Here is a 21,153-nt window from a genome sequence, read left to right as displayed (position 1 = left end):
GGCATTAGTTACAAATGGCCAAAAGACACCAATCTTTACCAGGTCTACCATGTTTCTGCATCTGGAAACCTCATTTCATTTCACCCAGCTGGCTCATTCTTGTTGGTGAAATTTATTAATGGGAGCCTTGCTGCCTTACCCAGGATAATCAGAGCAGAATTGCAACTCTCCCACATGTTCAAGGTATAAAAGCGGGGAGGGAGTGTTAGCTTCAAGACTTCAGTGGGTACAAAGAAAGCCCTAGAATGAGAAAATGATCAGAATTCTCCAGTGGGGACTTCTGTTGATTCCTGAGCTCTAGCAACCTCAGTCTCTCTGCCTTAGGAAGACACCAATGCCTAACAACTTGGACAGAGAAGGGGTGACTGGGGAACAAGGACTCCTGCCTTTCTAATACTACAGGATTTCATATATGTCTCCACAGCCATCCAGGAAGGGAAATATTCCTGTTCGATGTTTTGAACAGCAAGAAGACAATGTCCTGTCATTGAATGATGACTTGCCCAGTGTCTCACAGCCAATAAGTAGTCAGCCAGAAGCCATGTCTTTTGATTCCTACCCAGAACACCATAGTATTCCCTTAGAAAGTTGGAGGCAATTAAGACATGCCCAGCTTCCCCAAGGAGCTCATGGCTAATCCTACTGTGAAGCAGCAAGACAGAGGTGAACACAGGTGTATGTGGTTGATTATCTGAGTTTGAGTCTTGCACAATTAGCAGAACAAACCAGCTCTGGAAGCATAGGCAAATTACTTTACCTCTCTCACCTCACCTTACCATTTCCAAACTAGGGCCAGCACCACAGTCTTCTTCCTAGGGATGCTTTGAAAGGCAAGGAAGATAGAGAGTGCAGAGCATCAGAACCCAGAGGGGTGCTGCCGGTGGGGTAGGTCATCATCATCGTCACTGTTAAAGGACAGCCCCATGACAGCCCAGGCAAGGATAAGGCCCTGACATCCATGCAGGAACAGGTCCTACATGAATATGCCACTCCTCAAGCCTAGGGAAAGGGAGGAGGCAGGGCTGGGATGCCTCACAAAGCAATGAGTGCTGTGCTTGGGGCTGTAGGTAGGACCTGCAGAGGGCTGAGAGGGCACCTTTGAATAATGGGATTCAACTGCTCCATCTATAAGATGCATGGGATTTCATAGTTATACCTTTCTCGTCTCAAATCCTGCCTCCATCAGCTTGGCATTCCCATTTTACAGAGGAAGACTGGGGCTCAGGGTGGCCACCTAAGCAGGATATGGGTACAGTTCATGCAACACATACTTGGCCTTTTGTCTCTAAAGCCTCTCTCTTTCACTCAGAGGCTTTTAGCTTCTGGGCTGGAGACAAAGGGTCAGAGGATGGGTGCTTCCACCTCAGGAAAAAGGTACAGAAAAGGAAACCATTCTCCCTTGATTTCTTCCCAGAGAGAAGAGAAGGAACACAAGGAACGACTGCAGAGGGGGGTTGCTCAGGCTTTTGAAATAATTGGAGGGAATTTTGCCACTCACCCTGTGTACAGCAGGAGAGGGACACCTGGGGATCCAGACCATTCTCTAGCTGTGGTCACTGCTTCACACACACACAAGCACATTTGCTGAGCCTCAGTCAGCTGGTGGAATCTGCTCAGTGACTCTGAGGGAGGTACGTCTGTAAGGAGGCTCAGGGGGAGGGGTCTCCAAGCATGGCCTCTGAACCACTGTGTCTGCACCACCTGCATTACTCCTACAGGCTGGCCAGTGGTGGCTGGGAGGTGGAGCAAGAGGCCAAGGAGGAACAGGGGCAAGGAGGGAGCTTCCAGATGAGGGCGCCTTAAGGACTAAAGACTTGCTGGGAAGGAAGGGATTTTCTGACAGGGGAAGGGCAACAAGTGAAGATCCAAGCAGAGATTGTTCAGACAAACTCTGGGACATGCATCCTCTCTGGGGTCAACACTCTGGCCCTCTGCTTCCCCACCTATCAAATGAGAATAATGACATCATTCTCCCCATGGAAAGGTTTAGAATTACTGTGAAAATATCTCATGAAGAGTAACCTATGAAAGAAACACAACCAGCCATTTCCACTACAATGTGATGCTGATGGCCATGGAAGTTGCATCCATGGTCATGGGCAAAACGAGGGGAGGGCCTGGATGAGAAAAGAAAGATCAGAGCTAGTTCAGAGGACTGGAGGACTAGCAGCTGGGAGAGGGGTTCTCTATGTGTCCAGGAAAGTTCATTACAAACTTGAGCTTGACCCTGGGACTTCCTGATCAAGTAATTCAGTGATGTCCTCAGATCTCAGGAAGAGCCTCCCATATCAGAGCCTGGGGACCTTAAAGGGAAAGGGCCAGACATATGCTTTGAGCCCTGCTCTTTAACCTGCGATAAAACTGGATGAGAGCTGGTTTTCAGTTTTTGTGATCTGCGTGGATGTGTGCACAATTCTTGGCCAGCATATGGTGGTTCTCGGAATGACTTTCCCAGGGCTCTTCACTCTGCCTCCTATGGGGATCTAGACAAGAAGCTGAGAGGCTGAGACTTAAGCTGATGGCACACCTTGCCAAGGACAGGGTCCACCGACACTTGGAGATGTTGGTCTTTCTTTTTGCCCAGTCCAGTTCAGTCTGTCCACTACAACCACAGCCTGGGCCCTTGCCTGCCCCTAGGTGGTCTGGAACCCTGCAGGCTGCTGTGGGCATCTGCTGCCACCTACAGGCCCCACATGGCACTGCAGCCCCTGTCCAGCTCTGAGGGGGCATTGCCCCACATTCATTTGCTTGGAGATTATGCCATAATGTACTTCCTGCCTCCCACCTGCTGGAGTTTATTAAGGGCAGCAGTTGTCTTTATGTCTCCAGGATCCATTCTGGAGGAGGTGTCAGCACACGACTATGGAATGACCAATGCACAGTCACCCATCAAAATTAGACAAGAGCAAGTTGGCTGAGGATTACTAAGTGTCAATGTTGCTAACTCACAAAGGCTGTGAGTTCCCTTCCAGAAGCCACAGAGCATGGAGTGACTCTTACTTGGGGTAAGGATTCCCTAGTTCAGGTTCATCCACAAGAAAATCCCAGTCCGGAAAAGCCTGAAGGGGTGAGGGGTGGGTGGAGTCTGGCTTGGTGACATGGAGCCATTTAACTGAGGCTCTCTGTGCTAGCTGCTTCTGTATTGCTGTGATAAAATACTGACAGGAGTGATGTAAGGCAGGAAAGGTTTATTTTATTCATGATTCCAGGGGATTCAGTCTGTCATGGCTGCATGGTGCGGGAGAGCAGTGCAGGTCATGTCATGGTGGGCCATGAAGTAGAGAAATATAAATGTTGGCCCTCAGCTGGGTTATTTTTTTTTAATCTTACCTGTTAATTTCATTTTCATCATACTTTCTTTTGTACAGCAATATTCTGCACATAGACACAGATTTTTTCCTTTTCCTGTTTTTGCTGTCAAGGTCCTCCAGCCATCGGGCAGTACGTGCACATTTAGGATTGGTCTCTTGGTTAATCTTCTCTGGAAGAATCATTACAGACAGACCCGCGGGTGTGCCTAAATTGCAGGGATTTGAACTCCAGTCAAGTTGACAGTGAAGGTGAGCAACGACACTTTGCTCACACCTTCCTCAGGGTCCTCGTAACTACATTACATGAACTTGGCCTCTCCTCCCTGTCTTCTATTTTAGGCCTAAGACTTTCTTGGCTTTCCAGGCCCTCGTTTTCCATGCTGCATTTATCTGAGCAGTATGCAAGCACCTTTGATGAGTCCATTTTGCAACTGGAAAGCCTGAGGCAAGGAGCTCAGGGCCAGTATGAAGCAAAGGTCACTTGAGCCCAGGCTGAAGTCTAGTGTCACAAGTGGCTGAAAAAGTGTATGTGGCCTCAGATGGGGTTTCTGAACATGGGCCCAGCACAACCTGATTCCTTATTGTGCACCTTCCTCACTCATGTTCACTGTCTGTCCCACGGAACCTTCTGTGTCCCGGGATGCCATGGAACAGTGCTAAGCCATGCACCAAGACCCTATAGAAAAACAGAAACTCAGAGAGGCGATAGGGTCTAATACCACCCTGAGAGCCAAGTGTGGAGCTAGGCAAGATTCCAAAGGCCTCCAATGTGATTTAGATACGAAGCTTGCACCTTCAAGATCCGTTGAAAGCTTGGCCCCCAGTTAGCGGCTCTGTTGAGAAGTGACATGGCCACAAGGTTAATTGGTTATGAGTTCATACTGGCTGTGCCATCAGGAGACAGCACCTGAATGGAATGGAAGAAGTAGGTCCCAGATGTGTATCTGCCTCTTCTCTCTCTGTGTTTCTCTGTCTTTCACCCTTCCAAGATGTTCTACCTCACCTCATACCCAAAGCAGAGGAGTCAGCCATGGAACAAAGCCTCTGGAATTGTGAACCAAGACAAATGCTTTCTTTAAATAGATTTCCTGAGGTATTTTCATGCAGTGAGAATATAATCAATCTGTGGGGTATTGTGTGCTAACCCAATAAATGAATACTAGTTAGTAGGGTGGCAGCCCTCAAACAGACACCATTGCTCTATGTGATGGATTTTTTAACTCATTTTCAAGATTTTTTTAAATATGAGAAAAATGACATTAGCTCTCAAAAAATTTTTTGTGAGACTTGGCTGAGGTACCTTTTTATGAGAGAGAGAGCAAGCCAGGGCCTCTAGCCACTGCAGTAGAACTCCAGACACGTGTGCCACCTTGTACACAAGTGTGATCTTGCGTGCTTGTGTCACCTTGTGCATCTGGCTCGTGTGGGTTCTGGGGAGTAGAACCTGGGTTCGTAGGCTTTGCAGGCAAGTGCTTTACCCACTGTGCCATCTCTCCAGCCCCCCTGAGGTAACTTTTATTGCTTATTCACTCTCATTACTCATTATTGGTCTGTTTTTGTAAATCCATCCAAAAAATTACTTATTATGGATTTTCTACTTTGTTGATACAGTTGTTCATAGTGTTCTCCAGTGATCCTTTTATCTCTGTGGTATTAGGTGTAATGTCTGCTTATTCGTCTTTCATTTTTATTATTTAGGTCTCCTTTCTTTTCCTTCATTAATCTAGCTAAAGGCTTGTCAATTTTGTTTATATTTCTAAAAAAGAAAGAAAGAAAGAAAAAAACCCAACTCTTTGTCCTTTGTTTTTGTATTTTAGTCTCTATTTCACTTACTTCTGCTCTGATCTTTGTTATTTCTTTTTAGTAATTTTGGATTTATCTGGTCTTGCTTTTGTACTTCACTGAGTTACTTTGTTAGGTTGTTTACTTGAAATTTCTCTTGCTCTTTTCTCTGCACCCTGCATTTCTTTCATGTGAAGACTTGCTACATAAACTTCTCTCTTGCTACTGCTTTGGTGTATCTCACAGGTTTTGCTCTGCTGGGTTTCCATTCCGTGTGTTTCAGGAAGTGTTTTTTTTTTTTCTTAACTTGTTTTTGATTTTTTCACTGACCATCAGCTGTTCAAGAGCTTACTGTTTAATTTCCATGCATTATATGATTTCTAAAACCCTCCTTACTCAATGCTACTTTTATCCCACTGGGTTAGAAGAGGTTTATGATAGGATATGGTTTTAATTTCTTTGAATTTGCTGAGATTTATATTGTGGCCCAACAGATGGCCAGCTTGGAAAATATTTCATGTGCTGATAGGAAAACATGTATTCTACAGCTGTGGATGAAATACCCTATAAATGTCTATTAGATCCATTTAATCCAAAGTGTAGTTTAATTCCAATGTTTCTATATCAGTTTTCTTGTCTCGATGCTCTGCCCAAAAGAGAAAGTGGGGTTTGAAGTCTCTCATCATTACAGTTACAATGTGTGCCTTAAATAACTGTGTTCTCTGACATTGAGAGTGTGCACATGGGCAGTTGGTTTATACTCTTGTTGAAATGATTCTTTAATTACTGTAGAGCTGCTTGACTTACGCTAATCTTACTTGTTTTGGTTTTAGTTTTTGTGAAATATCTTTTTACATACCTTCTTTTGGAAGGGAGGAACTTAACCTAGTTAAATTCAAGCATAGAATAGAAAGGTCAGGATTTCAGACTTTTTTATTTTTTTACTTTGTGTATCCTGAGTTTCTTTCATCCTCTTGTGTTGTTTGGTGGTTTTCTGTGTTGGTAAGCTTTGATTCTTTTCTCTGTTCATGTATCTTCCCTGCTAGTGGGTTTTACACCTATGCACATTTTCAAGGTAGTAGTCATCAACCTTTTGCTTCTAGAGTAGGACCCCTTTCAACCTTTCCTGTAGGACTGATCTGGTGGTAAGAAATTCTCAGTTTTTGTTTGTGTTGGAAAGTTTTAATTTCTCCTTCATTTCTGAATGACAGATTTGGTGATATAGTATTATTGGTTGGCAGGGTTATTTTCATTCAGGGATTTGAATATGTCATCCCATTTCTGTTGCTGATTTAATGGAGGCACACTTACATATGGCCTAACACTTTCTTCTTGCTTATTTTAGAATTCTTTCCTTGAACTTTTGAGTTTGATATTAATATACCTCATAGAGATTTTTGTTGTTGTTGAATCTATTTGGAGTTCTTTCAGCTTCTGGATATGTATGTCCATATCGTTCCCAAATTTTAGGATGATTTCAGATATTTTTGTTAAATAGATTTTTATGTCTTTTTTCTTCTCTTCTAGTTTAAGTTACCCACAATTCCAGGGTTATTTTTTCATTTAATGATGATCCATAATTTGGGGCTTTATTCTACTCTTTTTTATTTCTTCTCTTATTTACTTCAAAAAACTTCTGTTCCATCTCTACCACACATGTCAATACTCAGAGACCATAGCAGAAGAAGACTGTAAGAGCTAAAGGGTGGGGAAGAGTGCTTTGGAATGTGTCTTCCAGACACAAAGTAGTCCTTGCATTCATGAGCTCATAATGGCTGTCAGTACCTGCACAAGACCCATACAATATTGGGTCCATTAACATGGTGTCACGGATGAGGGAGTGCTCTTGTGGTCAGCTGCACGTTATTGGCACCAGCTTTCAAGCAGACACTGTTTATGGGAGGAACAGGTTTATTTCAAGCTTACAGATCCAGGGCAAGTTCCAGCAGTGACAAAAGAAGCTAGCTGCCTTTCATAGATCCAAGCAGAGAGAAACCAACCAAATGGCTAAAATACACCAAAGGCAGCAAGTAGAACTTGCCAGCACTCAAACTCTTCTTTCTATACCTTTGGGCTAGAATTCAGATCCACCCATTCCCCCTCATGATACCCCCTCTAGCCAAGTGCTGAAGAATAAAGCAGGAAGCTTAATCTTAATTAAAAGTACATGGAGCTATGGTGGACAAACATTCTCATTCAAATTATCACATGGGCAAAAATAAAAACTAAAAATACATTAAAATAGAAGAAAGAATAGTTGGAAAGAAGAAGGGTTTAGCAGAGGAAGGACAAAGAAAGATGGCAGAAGGAGATTATGTAATTTTTTTAAATTTCTTGGTTTATTTTTATTTATTTATTTGAGAGCATCAGACAAAGAGAGAGAGAGAGAGAGAGAGAGAGAGAGAGAGAGAAAATGGGCACGCCAGGGCCTCCAGCCACTGCAAATGAACTCCAGACGTGTGTGCCCCCTTGTGCATCTAGCTAACATGGGTCCTGGGGAATTGAGCCTTGAACCGGGGTCCTTAGGCTTCACAGGCAAGTGCTTAACCTCTAAGCCATCTCTCCAGCCCCAAGAGATTATGTAATTTTTAAATAAGTTTTTTCAGGGCCTGGAGAGATGGTTTATTACTTAAGACACTTGCCTATGAAGCCAAAGGACTCAGGTTCAATTCCACAGGACCCATCTAAGCCAGATTCACAAAGTGGCGGTATATGTGTCTGGAGTTTGTTTGCAGAGGCTGAAGGCCCTGACGCACCGTTCTCTCTTTGCCTCTTTCTCTCTCAAATAAATAAATAAATATGAAAAATAAATTTATTTCAAAGACTTGTCGAGTTCAGAATATTTCTTCTTGCTGATCTGGTCTGTTCTTGCAGCTCTCAACTGTAGTGTTTATTTCATGTGGAGTTCTTCACTCAAAGATGTTGGCTTGGTCCTTTTTTTATGATCTCTGCTTTCATTAAATTTATAATTCAGATCTGGAACTATTTCCTAAATTTTGTTACTTTCTCTGTATTTTTTATGGATTATCTATCTTCTTTGGAATAATTATTTAAAATTATTTTAGACATTTTATTGATTTCCTTTCTTTGGTGCTTGTTGCTACAGAACTATTGTGCTTTCTTTGAGGTATCATGTTCCCTTGCATTCTGAAGCCTCTCGTATCCTGATGTTAGGATCTGTGCAACTGGCCAATCAGTCGTCTCTATAAATTGTACAGGGTGACTTTTACCATAGAAGATTTTCTCCAGCAGGTGTGCTTTGGGAGGTTGGCTGGATAGACTGCTGACTTTGTTTTCAGATGTCAGCAATGTTTGTGGGGTGTGTTTGTTAGTGTCTCTGGTAATAGCACATGTGGCTACTGGTGCATAGTCATCAGTTTCTGACTGTTGTATAGGAAAAGTGATATCCTCAGGGTTCTGTGTAGGCAAGGCATGGCTGGGGCAACAATGGGGTTAGAGAATCTGTCATTCCCCGAGGAGAGGCCAATCTGGTGGGCTTGGGCAGGTGGGGCACAGCACCCTTGGTAACAAGGGTGTGATACCAACTAGTGTTCTAGAGACTTGCAGAGTCTTGGCATCTCTTCTTTTGCTGTTTTGAAGACCCACTTACTTATCACATGTCCTCTAAGCCATGGTCAATTCCAGTTCTTTGCAGAACCAATGACATGGGCTTATACTGTGTGTGGGATCAAAGAGGTACTTTTATCCCAAGCTAAACATGTACACTAGAGCATTTGTATCTGTCAGCCCTGCCTTTCAGAAACCAAGACCAAATTCTAAAGCTTGATCTTCGCTGGTCCTTCCTGCTACAAATGGGTGGAATTCACAGTGACACAGATGTGTATAAAGCAGCTAGCTTGCCATAGCCTTCCTTATGACCAAGTTTGATAGCGAGTCTGGGCTGGCTTCCCTGGCTGTCAGTGAGAACACCCTCTTTCTGCACAGGAAGTACTAAAGAAGGATGACTTCTCTGTCTACTTCAACAGATGGACCCTGGGACTCCAGGGGCCAAGGCACAGGAATGGGGGAAGCTCAGAAAATCTGGGAAAATGGAAGGAAAGTTGGAGTCAGGATACTTATATGTTCACTCACAATTGGGTTGATCAATATTTAGATGTGCACTAGTCAATACTAAAGGCAATATTTTACTAAAATTAAGTAAAATCTAGCAGTTGGTTCCTTGATCACACTAGCCATGTATCTGGTGCTCAACAACTATACTGTAAATTTATTACTATACTAGGTGGTAGAGATGTAAAACATTTTTTGTGGCAAAAAGAATTTTAAGCCAGGCATGGCCACACATGCCCTTAATCCTAGCACTCTGGAGGCAGAGGTAGGTGGATTACCATGAGTTTGAGGCCACCCTGAGACTACATCATGAATTCCAGGTCACCCTGGGCTAGATAGAGAACCTACCTTGAAAAAAAAAAAAAAAGAATCTGTACTAGAGAGATGGCTCAGCAGTTAAGGCATTCACTGCAAATCCTAATGACTCAGGTTCGATTCCCCAGTGTCCCCACATAAAGCCAGATGCACAAAGTGGAACATGCATCTGAAGTGTGTTTGCAGCAGCTGGAGTCCCTGGCATGCTCATTCTCTTTCTCTGTCTTTCTCCTTGCAAATAAATAAATAAAATACTTTTAAAATTCTAGTAGACAAACTGTTCTAAAATAAGAGGAAAAGATATACAGCACTCTCCCTCCTCCCCTCTCTGCCTTACCTCTGCCTCCCAAAGCCTCACTGGACCACCATTTTGACATCAGGACAGATATACAGGGTGGAATGGTGGGAAATAGAGAACTGCTATGATGGCCACTTCCCGACACTCTCTGAAGTCCATGTTCTTCCCACACATAGTCAACCTCATTAATTCATTCATTAATTCATTAAGTCCTCCATGCTTTTATTTGTTCATCAACTACATGAATAAATACAATATAATAGGCTCTGGGTGTACTACAATGAACATAGTAAATGGACAGAATCTCCACCCTCCTGCTTTCATAAGGATTACAGTTTAACATGGAAGACAGGACATATTACATGCTGTGTGTGTGTGTGTGGTCTTACAAACAATAAATGCTCCTCAATTACAGGCAGAGCTTATACACAGTTTAGCCAACCTTGGGGAATCCAGGACCAGCTCTTGAACAGTGCTGTTAAATGCTTTATGGTGCTGGGGTTAGAAAGATAGCATAACCTGGAGGCAGAAATCACAAAGGCAAGTCCATCAAAGCAATGGTACTAAGAAGCAGGAAGGAATGGAGTGTAGAGAAGTCATAGAGGTAAAAATGGAGAGGAGTCTCTGGTATGTGACCCAAAGAAAAGGAGACATTGAGGGAAAATCCCCAATTGGTAATTCAGAAGACAAGGATGGTGTTGGGAAGAGCCATTTTAGAGGAAGGGGGAAGTCTGAGAGCCAGGACTGAAGAAGTGGAAGTGAGTGTTAGGAAGTGGAAGTCACAGAATGTAGGCTTCCATGGGGGATTTAACAGAGAAGGAAATAAGCGGTGAAATGTGGGTGGGAGCCAGAGCAGCAAGGGGAGGGAGGTGGGGTTTTTACTTATGTGTTCCAGGAAACCACATCATGTACACATTCACACCCTGGACGCTGACCTGTAAGTCAAGGGAGGCATCGTGAAGCATAGAAGAAAAGAAGACCAAGGGAACTGGCTTTAGACTGGGCCCCAGGATTGCTGGCTCTAGCTCCACACCCATCCCTTCATGGACAGGTGGCTTCAGGTAAGTGACTAACCTGCAGGTGATTCCATTATCTGAGTTGAAAAGGGAGCAACTAATACCTACCTCACCAGCAGCATGGCTGCCAGGGCTGGCTGAAATGAACTTCCTTTCTGCCATCTACTTCCCTCTACAAACATCCCAAGTGAGGAAATGACACAGACCTCATTGCCTCCTGAGCTCCAGACATGTATCACCTCCTGAAACTTCCCTCCACAAGCCAAGGCTCCACCACATGCTCAGGGCCTCTCCCTCAGTCTTGCTTTCTTAGCTCCCCTTCCCAGCCCTTGCCCCTCAGGCTCCTCAGAGCCTCCCCTGGCCTCTGTCCAAGAGAGGAGAGCAGCTTGTGTCTTGTTTGCATGGACTCATGGCGTGTACTTGTTCTGTTGCTATGGCCACCCTGGGGACGCACTTTGAGGGGTGGCTGTGCTACCCTGGGAAAACCTCTGCTTGGGCATAGTGAAAAGCCATATGCTCTGCTTACTTCCTCATGACAGTTTGGTCATCTCTCCCATATTCCTATGCTCTAAGGCCTTTGGTCCCACCTGCATTTTTGCCTAGTTTTCTCTTGTTGCAGACACTACATTCAGAGATTGTGGGTCTTTGCAAACTGTTCAATATGCAGTCTCAGGCGATGTGCATCCCAGCTATGAGGACCAACATCAAGCATGGACAAAAGGTTGGAAACCTTTGTAAGTTAAGGATTCCCACGGCTGTCAGAAGAGATCATGCTGGGCAACAACCATGCCCAACAACACCCATGAAAATTCCACTCCCACTACGTGAGAACAAATGGGTTCGTAGCAGATCACAAGGGAGGATTTCAGTAATCCTTATCCCTAAGAAGGGATGCAGAGGGGGCAAGGTTACCATCCTGCCTTGTCTTCAAATAAAGGTACTTTCTAAGGCATAGCTACCTTTGGCTCCTTGCTTGTTCTGCCCAAGACGGGGCACACAGGTAGGAGGAACAGAGGAAGAGGAAGCACAGGAGGGGCAAGGAAGAGCCCTGAGCCACTGCTTGAGGAGGGGGACAGCACTCTCCCTCCTTCCCTCTCTGCCTTACCTCTGCCTCACTGGACTACCATTTTGGCATCAGGACAGATATACAGATTGGGGGAGCCCCATCAGTTTTCCATGGGACTGGGGCCTCTCCCGGGTTGCCTATATTTCTGTTACCTTGCTGTGTGAGGAGGCTGTCCATCTCAGATCCCACCAGCTAATTGAGACTGGGCATGGAGGTGTCAGATATGGGGCATGGAAGGTGGTGAGCACCTCCTGGCCCAGGCCCCAAGCCACACCAGAAACATTAGGTTCTAAGTGAGGTCCCAAGTGAGGTCACTTCAGGCTTCCCGTTTATCTCTCACACTCCAGACATGTGGTGGACCCCATGGAGGGAGGACAAGCACTGTGCACAGCCCTGTTGGGTGAAGGGACCAGTACACAAACCCAGGACTATGTCTGCAGAGAGGCCTTCCACACTCTAAGGACACCCCTTCATCCTCTCCCCAGAAATGCTGTGAACTGACCAAGCACCCTCACCCCCCTTCATCAGTCTGTATGCGCGGGACAGAGCCTGCACACAGTACACTATCGCTGAGGTGAGGCACAATGGCGCGAAGGAGGGTGAGGCACCAGTCAGCCCTCTTGGTGGCAGTACGTAGGGCAGGCAGAGGCACTCAAAGGGGACACGTCCTAATGCACAGAGTTTAAGCTAGACCAGTGGTTCCCCAGCTTGGCTGCACATGTTGCCTGTAGAACTTTAAAGAGCCCGATACGGAAGTCATATCCCACACCTGTTAAACCAGAACTTACAGGAGTGGCACCTGGGAAGCAATGTTTTCAAAACTCCCCAGGCAACTGCAATGTGCAGTCTCATTTGCAGATCACTGTGCCTGACCCTCTGTGTCCATTTTCTCGCAAGTGCTCCCAGTAATCCCATGTTCTATATTCATACACTCTTTGCATAGTCAATAAGTTTAAAGAAGTCCAGTAGCTTATCTATGGTTGGAAGCTGAGGCAGACTGTAGCTCTTGAAGGTAGCCTGGTGCCTGGTATGTTGTTTGCCCTGTATCCTGAACAGTGAGGCTGCCCAGGAGGGGTACAATCCATGGTGGGTCAAAATGGAGTTATGGTGCCTGAATACAGTTGATGGACCCCAATAAAGTGAAGAGAAAATAGTTATCAGCTGATAGTGCAGCAATACTCCTGCTAGGATGCCTACTGTCACTATGACGTATGTCTTTCTCCACAGCCTAAATAATTGCTTTGTCTTCTTATCCCAGTTCTTCCTTGCTTTGAGGATGAACAGAATAGATTTCATGGTTACAATCCAGTGCATCTGGCTTCTCTTGGGCTTGGGGCAGAGAAAAGTGTAGCTGTGCGATCGTGTGCAGACAGGAATGTGACACACACTGGCAAACCCCACTCGCAGGTTCCTGCGTGCAGGGATGATGCCATCCGCTCGCTGTCAGCAAAGCTCTGGAGAACTTGTTTGCATAACCTAGCATGGGAGATTTACAGAGAGCCAGCTCTGTGCCTTCTCTACCCCTGAAGTACCTAGGCCGATGCTGTGGCAGCGGGTTGTAGTCCAGCTCATCGAAGGCAGCTCTGAGCTGGGGCTCTGCCCTGCAAGGCCAGTCATCCCCAGCTTGTGCACTCGCTAATACTATCCTCGACCATACATCTCATCGGCAGATCCCCAACTCCAACATGGTTATTTATACTGGCAGTCTAAGGTACTGCCCCCTAAAAATCCCATTACTGAAAGTATGAAACAACAGAGATCCAATCCATATTTTCACTTTACAAGTGGGGAAACTGAGGCCCAGAATCACTAGTGAATATAAAGATAAAGATAAGCTTGGAGCCCAGCTTGTCTTTCGTAGGCTTTCCACCTTAATACATGCATTTGGTTCTGACACAGGCCCAGAGCTTCATACATCCTGGCAGTGGAGCAGACACTGCTGTCCTCCATCTCGTGAACTGGCAATGGACTTCAGAGAGGACTCAAGGAAACGGTTCCCAGGGGCCTTTTCCCCCTTGCTTTCCCCCAAAGATATCCACCTTTGTCCCAGAGAGCTAACTTCCCATCTTTAGAAAAATCACTGAGGAATACTCTATTTTGTTTACCTAACCTAGCTTCTGATCCTCTTCCAAATGCAAAGGACTTTGGGAAATGTCCATAAGACAATTTTCTTGAAAATGGAATACTGGAGCTTCTGTTTTCCAGTCCAGCATATAAGAAATTTGTCACCCTTGTTCACACAAGAAGAAAATTAAATTGGGCTGGAGAAATGGCTTAGTAGTTAAAGCGCTTGCCTGCAAAGCCAAATCAGTTCCCCAGGACCCAAGTAAGCCAGATGCATAATGTAGTGCATGCATCTCAAGTTCATTTGCAGCAGCTGGAGGCACTGGCATAACCATTCTCAGTCTCTGTCTCTTTCTCTTTCTGCCTTTCTCTCAAATAAATAAATAAATAGAAATAAAAAATAAAATAAAAAAGTTAAGCAAACGGAACATCAATTAGTTTTCTTAAGATCTGTCAAGGCAAGCCTCTGCCCCCATATTGGAAATGTAGACAAGTACAATTTTCCAGAGTGAAAATTTCCATGGGAACTAGTTTGGGGTAGGAAAACGTAAATTGCTGAGGCTTAGTGTGGACAAATTTATAACTATAAACTCTAGAAGTATGCAGTTATGATGAGCTAGCACACTTGTTTTGTGATCTTTTTACCTCCAAAATCCCCACTGGGTGCCCATAATGCACCTGACAGAACAGTCTTGCTGTACTTGTGGGAAAGATTTATGCTTGAACACTCCTAGAAGACCCTATTTTCAGTAAGACCTGTCCTCAAAATAAATTGCTTTACTTGAACTTAATTAACTAGGATCCTACCAAAGCCTGATGGACTTGAAGAAAGGGAGCTACTCCAATGCCAGGCCCTCCAGGTCTCTATCTCACCTAATGAATGAGAGTGTTTAAAGGTATGTGATAAGGAAACCCATTTTCAGCTTGTAGCCCAGTGGCATGGACAAACTGAGACCAGTTATATGACTATAGGATGCTTCCCTTACCCCACACCTCACTAAAACCTATTTACCTTAGTTTGTTTTCTTTCCCAACATATCATATCCAAGTTTTGACAAAAAATTATAAGTCATACGGAGACAATAAAACACAGCTTGAAGAGACAAAAAGAACATCAGACTGTTATGATAAGGTGTCTGAATAATGATAAATGTATTAGTTAATTTTATCATTGCTATGAAAAAGTGGCTGACAAAGTAATGAATGAATAAAGGGTTTGTTTGCTCACAGTTTGAAAGTGTGCTCTGCTCCGTCACGGCAGGAAGCCAAGGGAGCAAGTGTGAGGCAGCTGGTAACATCGTCGCATTGGCAGTGAAGAGGCAGAGAGATGAATGCTGGTTCTCTGCTCCCCTTCTCCTTTTGATTCAGTCCCCAGTCATGGGATCATGGAGTGGTGCTGCCCACATTCAGGGGGGCCTTCCCACCTCAGTTAAGCCTCTCTGGAAATGCCTTTAGAGACATGCCTCAAACTGTGTCATCTAACTGACTTTAAATCCCAATAAGTAGACAACTGTAATGGAAAAAGTAGACAGTGTTCAAGAACAGATGAGCACTATAAGTGGAAACTCTAATAGAAAAATCTAAAATAAATACTAGAAAATTTAAAAATACCATAACCAAAATGAAGAATACCTTTGATAGGAATAGCAATAAACTGATCACAGTCAAAATTTAAATTACAGTACTTAAGTTGGGATTTTCAAAATTGAAATAAATGAGAAAAAGGAATTTAATAATAGAGCAGAATATTAGAAACTATACTATACTTACAAAAGGTGAAACAAACATGGGAATGGCAGAACTAGAGCAAAGAAAGGAACAAAGGAAACAGTGACTAAGAACTTCTCAATTACCAAACCCCAGACATGGGGAGTTCAGAGAACACCACACAGTATCCATCCCAAAACAGAACAAGAGCCTGCACCCATATTCAAATGATGGGAAAACCAAAGACAAAAGGAAATGTTGAAAGACAACACAGGAAGAAGACAGCGCATGCTCGAAGGAGGAGCTAGAGCAAGTATCTACACCCTTTGCAGACACTGCATGCAAGAAGACAGTTGCTATGGTTTCACTTTTTCCCCCATCCAAGTTCATTTTAAGGCTTAATTCCTCAATGTAAAGGAATTGAAAGTTGGTAAGACTTTGAAGAGGTCGGTCTTAAGTAGCAGGGATTTTGTCATGACTGCCTTCCTGAAGGAATTAATGCTAACCTTGCCATAGATTACTTTTATGGGGTGTTATAAAAGAGATCCTGGCCCCCATCCACTATCTTGCTTCCTCACTCACAGGCACACCCCTTCTATACTTATCCAGTTCCCTTACTGCTGCTCTGCCATATAGGAGCCTCAGACAACAGCACCATGCTTGTTTGGACAACAGCTACTTGAATCTTGAGCCAAATGAACTTCTTTCCTTTTTAAAATACCCTCAGATATTTTATAATGGCAACATCAAATAGGCTAAGACAAGAAGGAAGCAAAATGCTTAAATTATAAAAGGTGAGATATTCCTACCAAATTAAAATACCATATTCAGAGAAATTATCTTTCAAAAGCCAAAGACAAATGGATTTCCTCAGACAAACAAAATTTGAGGGACCTTATAATGAAAGGCCTATCTTACAAAAAAAAAAAATTATTAAAGTTCTTCAGAGACCAGGAAGATTAGATGTGTCAGAAACTCATCTCTAGGGCTGGAGAGATGTCTCAGCAGTTAAAGGTACTTGCTTACAAAGCCTGATGGCCTAAGTATGATTCTCCAGTGCACACGTAAAGCTAGATGCACAGAGTAGCGCATGCATCTTGAGTTTGTTTGCGGTGGCAGAAGACGCTGACACACTCTCTCCTTCTGTCAGCCAGCCCATTGTGGGGAGGAGGCATGGCAGCAGGAGTGTGAGGCAGTTGGTCACATTGTTCTCACAGTCAGGAAGCAGAGAGATGAATGCTGGAACTTCCATTCTTTCTTCTTTTTATTCAGTCCAAGACTTCAGCCCAAGGCACCACAAAATGATAAAACAAAATCCATGAGACTAGAAGGAGGAAAGAGAAAAGAGAGGGGAAGGAAAAGAAAGAAAGACTTGAGAGAGACTGAGAGAAGAGACTGAAGCTGACATTCACATCTTTCACCAAAATAAATAAATAAATAATAAACTAGATTAAGTGAATGAGAAAACAAGCCACATAGGGAGAAAAGCTTTGCAGAGCACATATCCAAAAGTACTATTATCTAAAACAAACAAAGACATTTTTTAATTAGTGTGGGAAGAGAGCATGCCAGGGTTTCTTGCCACTGCTGCAAATGAGCACCAGATGCTTGCACCACCTTTTGCATCCAGCTTTACATGAATATCTGGGGAACTGAACAGACTTGACAGACTGCAGGCAAGTGCCTTTAACTGCTGAGTCATTTCCCCAGCCCCTATGAAGAACTCATAGGAAGATACCCTACAAGGGTAAATGGACAAACACACCGTAGTATATCTGTACAACGGAGAAGTGTTCATTGCGATCATTGATGAAAGAGATACGTGAAGTGAAAGAGGCCAAATGAAAAAGACAAAGCTATGGAGACAGTGAAAAGAGCAGTGGTTGCAAAGTAGTTAACATGAGGTCAAGAAGAATGGGCAATATGCAACAGATGTTTAGAATCCTAAAACTGATCTACATGCTAAGATAGACATGTGACATTTGTCAAAATCCATAGACTATAAAACAGGGAATGAACTTTAAAAGAAACTATGGATCTTGGGGTGAAAATTATGTCAGTGTATAACTACCAGTCATAACAAATATACCACACTGTGTAGGATATTATTAATGGTGGTGTGGCAAACTGAAGAGGAAAAGATATTCTGTATTTTCACTTATATTTGTTGTTAACCTAAAACTTCCTTAGAAGTTTATTAATTATTTTAATTTTATTTATATGTTTATTTGAGAGACAGAGAGAGAAAGAGGCAGGTAGAGATAGGAACAATGGGCCCACCAAGGCTTCAAGCCACTGCTATCAAACTCCAGACACATGCACACCTTGTGCATCTGGCTTTATGTGGGTACTGGGGAACTGAACGCTGGTCCTTAGGCTTTGCAGGCAAGCAAGTGCTTTAACCACTGAGAAATCTGTCTAGCTCCAAGTTTATTCATTTTTTTAAAAGCTGGTTTTTAAAAAATGCTTATAGGGCTGGAGAGATGGCTTAGCAGGTAAGGTGCTTGCCTGTGAAACCTAAGGACCCAGGTTAAGTTCCCCAGTACTCACATAAGCCAGATGAACAAGGTGGCATAGGTGTCTAGAGTTCATTCTTTACAGTGGCTAGAGGGCCTGGCATGCCCATTCTCTATCTGCATATTCCCCTCTGTTTCTCCTTCTCCCTCTTAAATAAATAAATTAAATGCTTATGATTTAAGGAGTATCTTAAATACTCCTTCAAACTCTTGAATTCAACATATGTTCCTACCTGATGGAACTATTGGAAGGTGCTAGAAACTTTACAAAGTGGAGCCTGGTGGAACAGAGTTAGGTCACTGGAAGGGATATTGTGATCCCATCTTGTCCTTCCCTTTCCCAGACACCAAGATGTAAAGAGCTTTGCTCCACCATGCACTCACTGCCATGATGTCCAAAGCCACAGACGTAAGCACCTGAGACTGAAACCTCCAAAACTGTGAGCCAAAATAAGCATTTATTTTTAAGTTGTTTATCTCAGGTACTTTGTAATGGCAATGGAAAGTTGACACAGTCAGTCCTCTTTTGTCTTTTTTTTTTTTTTTTTTTTTGAGGTAGGGTGTCACTCTAGCCCAGGCTGACCTGGAATTCACTATGTAGTCTTAGGGTGACCTCGAACTCATAGTGACCCTCCTACCTCTGCTTCCCAAGTGCTGGGATTAAAGGTATGTGCCACCACGCCCAGTTCTTTTGTCTTTTTTTTTTTTAAATAAGTGTAGAGAATATTGAGCTAAACACTGGGTACTCCTGGCAAGATGGATGGGTTTATTTAAAGAGTCCACATGTTGCCGGGCGTGGTGGCGCACGCATTTAATCCCAGCACTCAGGAGGCAGAGGTAGGAGGATCACCATGAATTCAAGGCTACCCTGAGACTACAGAGTTAATAACAGGTCAGCCTGGACCAGAGAGAGACCCTACCTCGAAAAACCAAAAAAGAGTCCATGTGTTAACAGATGTTTCTGAGCTAGTAGAGCAAAGGGTTCAGACCATCAAGTCCCATTATTTGCAAGAATTATGGTCTATGGGCCTGGAGAGATGGCTTAGTGGTTAATGTGCTTGCCTGTGAAGCCTAAGAACACATGTTAGAATCTTCAGGTCTCACATAGCCAGACACACAGTGACACAAGCATGTAATGTCACATATGCACATAAGGGGATGCATGCATCTGGAGTTCATTCACAGATGCTGAAAAGGCCTGGCACACCCATTCTCTCTCTCTCTCTCTCCCTCTTTCTCTCTGAAAACATTTTTTTAAAAAATAAGGAATTTTGTTCTATCAAATTGAGAGGATCACTAAATTAGTAAATGGGAAAAATTTATCCTAGAATGTGTGTGTGTGTGTGTGTGTGTGTGTGTGTCAGTCTCTGTGAGGAACATCAGCTCCAGGCTCTAGACCATGGCATTCCAGCTCTCCTTTTTTAGAACAGGAGGTGTGAACTGCCTGTGATAAACTAAGAAAGAACAGAGGCAAGTAAGGTAGGAAGAAAAAACATCATTTTGCAGCCCCTGAACAATTTTCTACCTCTTGATGTTCTGTCAATAAAGCAAGGAACATTGAGGGAGCCAGTAGAACAAAGTTTACAAAACTTGTAACTTTCTAGGTCCGACAAATCTAAGGCCAGATCCCTAACTTGCCCCTGACTGTCTTGTATGTCCTTGAGTAAGTTAATTAACTTTTTTGAGCCTTTGTCTCCTCATCTCCAAAGTGGGCATAATGATCTACTTTTCACAGGCATCCATCAAGATGAAGTAATACAGGTAAGTATCTGGATTAGTGATTTTTATCATTGCTGTGACAAAGTACCTGACAAAAGCCAACTGAAGAGTGTACTTGCTTTGACTCACAATTTGAGGATATGACCCATCATGGTGAAGAAGGTGTGGTGGTGAAAGCAGCTCTCATTGTGGTGGCAGGAGCGTGAGGCAGCTGGTCCCATTGCATTCTGAGTCAGGAAGCAGAAAGATGAATGCTAGTGCTCGATTCTCCTTTTTATTCCAGCCAGGACCCCTCTCCCATAGAGTGGTGTTGCCCACATTGAGGTAGAGCTTTTCATTTCCATTAAACTTCTGGGGAAACATCCTCACAGACACTCCTAGAGTGTATCTCCTAGGTGATTCTAAATCCAGTCAAGTTGACAATGAAAACTAAACATCCCGCCATTCAATAAGTCATTGTTCCATGAGTCTCTGAGACTAAAGAGCAGTAGGTCAGGGCAGATTGCACAGGCAGCAGATGGTCTGGGATCCATGCTCTGGGCTTTAACTTGTCCTCTATACACTTTTACTAGGTAAAAGAGTACCTCAGGGCTCCCCAGAATCACACACAACAGCTCACCTCAGGGTGGTCTCTTATCTACCACTTTTCTAACTCACAGACCCATTTTTAAGGACACATATCCAAAGGACAGCCTGAGGCCCTGGGTGAGGACTGTGGAGTCTGCTCCCCCCAGGATCTTTGGGTAGCCTCCCACATCTCCTGCCTTCATGTCACTTGCCCACACACAAACATGTCGCTGCTCACAAACATGGACATATCCCCCCAGTATGGGTAGCCACCATGTGCATTTTTACATGCATGCACAACCACATTTCCTGTCTGTCCACAGCACAGGTAAACAACTCTGGCAGATCCCTTCAAACATAAGCACTGCTTTCACTGATGCCACACCTTATCACAGACTCTGGGGAGCACTTGGAGAACTGCTTGGATGTTGTGGTCCCAACTTCCTTTGCAATCACCAGGAAGCAGGGGGGAAATCTCATGCTTCCGCCAGGACACTGTTGGTGTAAGAGGGCCAACCTGGGAGAAACACATGATAGAGAGAATGTAGAGAGGTGGCTTACTCCTCCCCAGATAGGACAGGAAATGTAAAGTATCAGGAACCAGGCAACTACAAATCACACCAAAATGTAAGAGTATCTCTTGGCCTCTCCCCAGCCTTTGGATGTGGATGTCCCTAGATCAGAGCTGATGGGATCAGACAAATCTATAAACCTCAGCCCT

General features: G+C 43.9%; 1 long non-coding RNA gene across 1 annotated transcript; it reads right to left on the bottom strand.

The window, feature by feature from the left end:
• Positions 1 to 16,721: 16,721 nt before the first annotated feature.
• LOC123456071 lies at positions 16,722 to 20,951 on the bottom strand. The gene is made up of 3 exons (XR_006634300.1): positions 20,818 to 20,951; positions 19,995 to 20,092; positions 16,722 to 16,954 (listed from the first exon to the last, which is right to left on the bottom strand). It is a non-coding gene; the product is annotated as an uncharacterized LOC123456071 (long non-coding RNA).
• Between the last annotated feature and the right edge of the window lie 202 nt (positions 20,952 to 21,153).

The sequence above is a fragment of the Jaculus jaculus genome, chromosome 19, assembly GCF_020740685.1.
Source record: "Jaculus jaculus isolate mJacJac1 chromosome 19, mJacJac1.mat.Y.cur, whole genome shotgun sequence".
In the NCBI taxonomy this organism is placed as follows: Eukaryota; Metazoa; Chordata; class Mammalia; order Rodentia; family Dipodidae; genus Jaculus; species Jaculus jaculus.
The sequence above is the reverse complement of the archived record's forward strand: the minus strand, read 5'-3'. Positions and strand labels throughout refer to the sequence as shown.